Source organism: Juglans regia, chromosome 13, assembly GCF_001411555.2.
Source record: "Juglans regia cultivar Chandler chromosome 13, Walnut 2.0, whole genome shotgun sequence".
Classification (NCBI taxonomy): domain Eukaryota; kingdom Viridiplantae; phylum Streptophyta; class Magnoliopsida; order Fagales; family Juglandaceae; genus Juglans; species Juglans regia.
This window is the reverse complement of record NC_049913.1, coordinates 14,582,848-14,589,602: the sequence shown is the minus strand read 5'-3', so window position 1 is coordinate 14,589,602 and position 6,755 is coordinate 14,582,848. Positions and strand designations below refer to the sequence as shown.

Below are 6,755 nucleotides of genomic sequence, written 5' to 3'. Positions count from 1 at the left end.
TACCCCTCATTCATGCCGAAAGAATGGACGTCAGATTAGGAACAAGAAACCTGTACTGTAGTATGTACTTTTCCTCCAAAACCTCTATTCTAAGTGACTCATTGGCTGCAAATTGCAATGGTGTGTCTCTCTATGCGTGCACATGTGTGTGCTTGTTCCCTGCATTTTGTGAATTGTCCCTACTGAAATGAAATGTTTATGAACTCTCTTCAATGGTAATTATAGAATTTATTTTAATTGAAGTTATTCGGCTCCATTCCATTTTAGGTTTATATATATTGGATATATCTTGAATAGTATTATTCTCTGTTTGCTAGTTAAATATGAATAGATTTATGTGAGTCAATTCCTAGTCATTAACTTACTTGTTCATTAAAGACGAAGTTGGCAATTGATTAAGTAATGGTATTCATGATTCAGGTGCTAATCTGACTAAACCATTGCACAAATCAATATATCAATGTGCCTCTGGATTTATTTGGAAATTATAGTAAGTATTCATAGCATATGTGAGCAATATATTGAATGTGGGTTTTTTTGTACTATTGATTTCTGACTTCATTATGTTTGTAATTAGGTAACGTTTAAGGATCCCGATTCAGCCAAAAGAGCTTGTCAAAACCACTATCCTGTGATTGTTGGAAGAAGAGCTAATTGATGGAAAAATTTTCTGATTTTTTGCAGACAATTTGTTGTGTATTGGAGTTTGATTAAAGCAATGTAGGTGTTTTGTAATATTCTTAGCAAATTAGTTCAAACAATGTAATATGTAGTGGATTGCATCGTGTATGTTGCATGCATTTTACATGATGAATATTGAATTTTTTTTTTGTTTTTGTTTTAGATGCATTTAGTTAAAAAGTTAATTAGTTAATTGTTTAAGGGCTTATAGCTTTACCTTTTTTTTGACATAAATTCAGTTTTCCATTTTGATATATTTTTAGTTTTATAAAATATAGGCTTTTAGATTAAAAAAAATGCTACCATGTACTTGTTCAAAAAAGATTAATAATAAATAAGCTTTTGTTAAAAAAAAAAGAACCCGGATTCATCTGGGTTACAGCCCGGGTTTGAAACCTGGGTTCTGGGCTGGGTATCCAGTTCGGAACTCGAATGAACAGTCTTAAAAGCAAAGTTAAAAAGAGTGAGTCATCAAGGGAGGATAAACGAATATACAAAGGACATCTGAGGGGAGAGAGAAGTTCCACAATAATGAACCCAAGAATGTGTTACATGTCCGAGCAGCAGAGCAAATGGCACTCAGCATAAGTTTGCAATGGTGTAGCAAAGTATCCAGAATCTGCTGTTCAATAACACCAGCTAATACTCAGTACCTGTCAACAGAATTACATCCGTGATAAATACTTTGCATTCAACAAAGAGCGTACTCCTTTGCTTTATTTCACAGTAACAGGCAAGAATATTACTTAGACCAAGTTAAGGAAGAATTTACATATTTTTATTAAAAACAAAAAACGAAGGAAACTTTTACATGTTTCACAGAATCAGTCATTCCATTGTATCTCCTAAGAAAGCTTTTGGGGCCTCGTTTGTAATGGCATCTTTACAGCTCAGCAACATAATCTCTTTGCCCATATATGTTCAGATGAGATGAGGACCACAACATAATTCTTGAAAGATATGTTAACATGCCTTCCCATTCTTTCTCAATGATTTCAGTTCTGATAAATTTTATACAAAAAATTAAAAAACAAAAAAAAAAAGTATCCCATACTATGGAAAATGAAGCTGAAAAAGCACATCATAAACATTGTTTTCTATTGAAAAGAAGGTATGATAATATTTTTGATATATTCATATTCAAAGGTCTACCCGTCAAAATAAACAGAAAGCAAGATGGAGGGGGAGAGAAAGAGAGAGAGAGAGAGAGAGTGAAGGTTGAACTTTTTATTTATTTTCCTCGACACTAAGAATGGTTGACACTCTAATCAGGCAGGACATGTTTTTTTCACAGGACAGACTAGAAAGGTTTCATTGTAAGTGCTAGAAAAGTGAAGATGGTTTTAGGAGACAAGCATATAAGAGGCAGAACACCTAACTAGGATAGGAAAAGAGACAAGAATATTAAAATTCTGCCCATTTAAATCCATAGAGGCTGTCCAAGAGCCAATTCACTTAAACATTGCTACTAGTTAATGGAAACCTACATACCAGAGATTGCTAAATACTGCCGTATAGACAGCATAAGCAGCGCTTGTGGATAGTATGGGCACGTTTTCCACTTCAACCGGAGAAGACTAATTAACAGCTTTCCTTGCATTGATCAATGCATTCATAACTGCTGTCCCAACTTTAATTAAGCAAAACACATTAAATTCCAGCATTTTGCATTAATGGTGCTCCAACTTGCATAACAATTTCTTAAGAAAAATGATGATAAAAAACCTTTGCAACAAAAGTTAGAGAAAGAGTGATCAATATTAGTCAAATCTGAAAAGGAAGTGCATGCTTTGGTAATCCATATACATTATTTCCCCGGCTATTTTATTGAGATCATGTAGAATCTTATCGAAAATTTCTAGAACTAGAGTTAATCCTTACTTTTAGTATACCTCAATCGGTCAAGTTTTCAGTAAAGGATTGGGGGCAGCTTTGGGTTATATCTCAGATGGAAAATCATTTCATTTTAGCAACTATAGATAACATAAAGAGCAAAACTACAATGGGGAAACATGACTAAGCACACTGAAACTATGAAGATAACCACTCCGCGAGTCATAATAAATGAATTATCTTACCATAGCTTGAGGTTAGGTCCAACACTTAGAAATCAAGATAGGAATGGTCAGGCAATCCTTTCATGGGTAATCATTCATTCCTTGAGTTTGGACATGGGTTGCACCTAAACCCAACCAACCTTGTCTAAATCTAAAGCCTTAACCACATATGCCACTATATGCAAAAATCCTCAACATCTTGGTCTCAAGAACAAACCAGGAAAAAAATATACATTGATCGCAAACTACTAACAAGTGATGAAGCTGTGCCAACTGCAAAAAGCTTTGTCCCATTACGTTACTCAAACAAAACCAGCAAATGTAAAACATGCGATTTCATTTTTAACTTCAAACCCAATTTTTGGGGATCCATTTAAGCAGGCATATATGGAAGCCATTTGCTCACCACCACAGCCCCTAATCTCTGTAGAAATGAATATGAGGTTCCGGCAAGAGCAACCTGTGGACAGATTTTTAGGACAATGTAAGAAAATGTATATCTTCAATTCAAATAAGCTTGGCAACATGCAAGTAGCTGCATTAGTCTATAGGGCAAAAAATATAACCTCGAATGCATTATCAGGGCAGTTATGGAAGAACTTGGCAATTGTTCCAGCACTAGTTGCAAGTGGTGGTCGGAGAGAAACAGTAGGGGCAGGAAGAGAAACGAGCACAGAATCTGCAATTATTGCCATTACCCATAAAAGGTAATAACAGAAAGTACATATTCAAAATAAGACGAGGATTACTGCAAAAGATAATCTGTAGGATGCAATATTCTTCAGCATAGTTTTTTTTTTTTATAAGAAATATTCCTCTGAATAGTTATACGTAAGTGCTTTCGATTACTTAGATAGTGTTGTAAAAATCATAGCAGTTATTCTTAATTAAACAGTTCAGATTTTATCACCTCAACATTTAGGACCTTGAGGTAGTAAAATCAGAACTATTTTTTTTTTTTTTTAAATCTTCCATAGTGTGTCATCCTAAAAGTTTTAAAGAGATCCTCATCCATGCAGCAAGGTATAAAGGATGCGGGTTTGACCAAAAGAGCCCTCAATTCCCGTGGCATGGATGATTTTACCAAAATATTCCTTTCAATTCACTCTTTAATAGTTTAGTTCTTGAATACGAAGCAATCTGAAACAAATGAATCCACTCAACCAATCTAGGTTGTGAAAGGCCAAAAGAAACTTTTATAAGCAAGAAACCTTTATTAAAAAGCATAAAAGGTGAACACAAATACACAGGATGTATACAACAGAGAACTCCACTAGAAGGATAAACAGATACAAGAAAACTATGAAAGTTAAGCCCATTAAAGTCTTTTGAAGCAGTCTAAAGGAGGAGAATACTGAAAAATAATGGTTTGAGCTCCTCTTCACAGTCTTCAAACATTCTATCATTCCTTTATTTGAAAATACATCAAATGAGACAAATTGAAACCATTTTCCACACTGATGCAACTTGCGTACTGCCACTTAACCCTCTCAAGAATAAAAGAGCCTACAATTCTATGGATACAACTTGAGCCAAACCAACCTATCTAAAGAAGTCACTCCACACAAGCAATCTCACAAAAGAGTAAAAGATGATCAACGGGCTCACCACTCCCCTTACACATGCAGTACCAATCAATTGAAACGATGGCCAAAAAACTCTTATAAAAGAAAATCTAAGCAGATGACGCACCTCAGTAGGGAATCGTATGTTTTACACCAAATGGTGCAACTATATATTAAACTAAACCATTTTTATGGATCTAAGTACATTTATGATAAAAGATAGGAATCTGAACGAACATATTGCATGAAGATAACATATAATTTCTTGTACACAAAGGAACATACACCAGGGCACCTCTTCTAGATCATACCCAGTTGCATTTAGTGATGTAAGGCCAAACCTACGGTGATATTAAATTACAAGAAGCCACTACGAGATAAATCACAAACGTCGACAACATATGCAAAAGACTTAGCGTAAATAACAATTGGGCCAGACGCAAATTAATGGAGCATATATTTGATGGAATGATCCATACCACATCTGCAAAAACAATTTCAAGCTCATTGAAAAAATTCTCTAGACCTGTTTTCCAACAGAATAACATAACTAGGTGATGGGAATCAAGATGGACCTAGTCTTAAACATCGGTCTAGATTCTCCATTTATTGACTTGAATTTGGCTTTCTTGGGGAGTTTTCAAATTGATTGTGGGTTCAAGGGATTCCGTTCCCGCGGGTTCATATCACTAGGTTGTTAGATATTTTAACATGAACATTAATAAATAGATCTTTGATTTTGTATGATCCACAATAATAAACAATAATAGTGAAAGACATACCTTTCTCCATCTGTTTGATGAAGAAATAAATCTGGCTATGAGAGAAGGATCACCCTAGCAACTTGCCTCACTAGTGTCTCCCGATGGCTAGAGGCACTCTAATGTTGTAGGTGTGAACCCTTTAACCCCTCAGTCCTATTTATAGATTTCTGGCCATCATGAAATCTAAGTCTTTGAGTCAGACTATAATTAGATATAAGAGTTAATCTTATCTCTTAGGAGTTTAAATCCCATTATAACTCTAACACTATTTAAAACTCTATCAGATATGGGTGAGTGGGACATAGAGTTCAAATAGAACTCTTACATTCTCCCACTTGGCCCATACGCCCATAAATGATATTTTTCGTTCATGAGTTTATTACAGGAAATTAACCATACTGCGCAAATTCATTTCCTGAAATTTTTCATAGCTTAATTTACATTTCATGAGTTCCGTAATATCAATGTCAAACTAGATACTAATGTGAGTCATGGCGGTCCTCGGTTATATAATCAACAAATTCCCTTCCATGTACCACAACATCAGTAACTTAATTTAACATGATCTTTGATTGGGATAATTAAGGCTAATGCTATAATGCCTTGGGTTCCAATTCATGTCATTGTTGACATTATCTTGTCATCATTCATCCACATCATTTAATGTACATATAAAGTGGAAAGACAAGAAAACATAAACAAAATAACCATAATAGATATCATTAAGTGTCAAAATAGAATTCAAAACATTTACAAGCTCATTAACATGTTCATATCATAAGACCCATTCTATCAACATGTTCCTTAAATAGCTTTGCTACTAGACCATTTGTTAATGGGTCTGTTATCATGAGCATAGTACTAATATGTTCTATGGACACTGTTTGTTTCTGTACTTCCTCCTTAACGCTTAGGTATTTGAGCTCCATGTGCTTGGCACCTTTAGAATACCTATCGTTCTTGGAAAAAAATACTGCAGAGGAATTATCACAATAAATTCTCAGCGGCCTGGCTATAGAGTCGATAACTCCAAGCCCTGAAATAAAGTTCCACAGCCATAAACCATGTACTGTGGCCTCAAAGCATGCCACAAACTCAGCCTCCATTGTAGATGAAGCAGTGATGGTTTGCTTCATACTTCTCCATGAGATCGCTCCACCAGCCAGCAGGAAAACATAACCTGAAGTGGATTTCCTGCTATCAGAGCAACCAGCAAAATCAGAGTCTGAGTATCCAGTTACCTCCAAAATGTCAGTTCTTCTGAAGGTAAGCTGGTAATCTTTAGTTCCTTGCAAATATCGCAACACTCGCTTTGCTGCTTTCCAATGAGACATCCCTGGGTTACTTTGGTAGCACCCAAGCATGCCAACTGCAAAACTAATATCTGGCCTCGTGCAAATCTGTGCATATATCAAGCTCCCCACGACTGATGCATAGGGGATTTTTGCCATCTCTTTGCGCTCCCACTCATTTTTAGGACACTGAGATAGGCTAAACTTATCACTTTTTGATATTGGAGTGTCCAGTGATGAACAACTTTTCATGCCAAATCTCTCAAGAACTCTTTCTATGTAACTTTTCTGAGACAATCCCAACAGTCCTGGTTTTCGATCTCGAAAAATTTCGATTCCGATCACAAAAGATGCCTCACCCATATCTTTCATTTCAAAGTTCTTAGAAAGAAAACT

General features: G+C 35.4%; 1 pseudogene; it reads right to left on the bottom strand.

The window, feature by feature from the left end:
* Positions 1–1,103: 1,103 nt before the first annotated feature.
* On the bottom strand, positions 1,104–5,095 carry LOC109014028 (annotated as a pseudogene).
* Between the last annotated feature and the right edge of the window lie 1,660 nt (positions 5,096–6,755).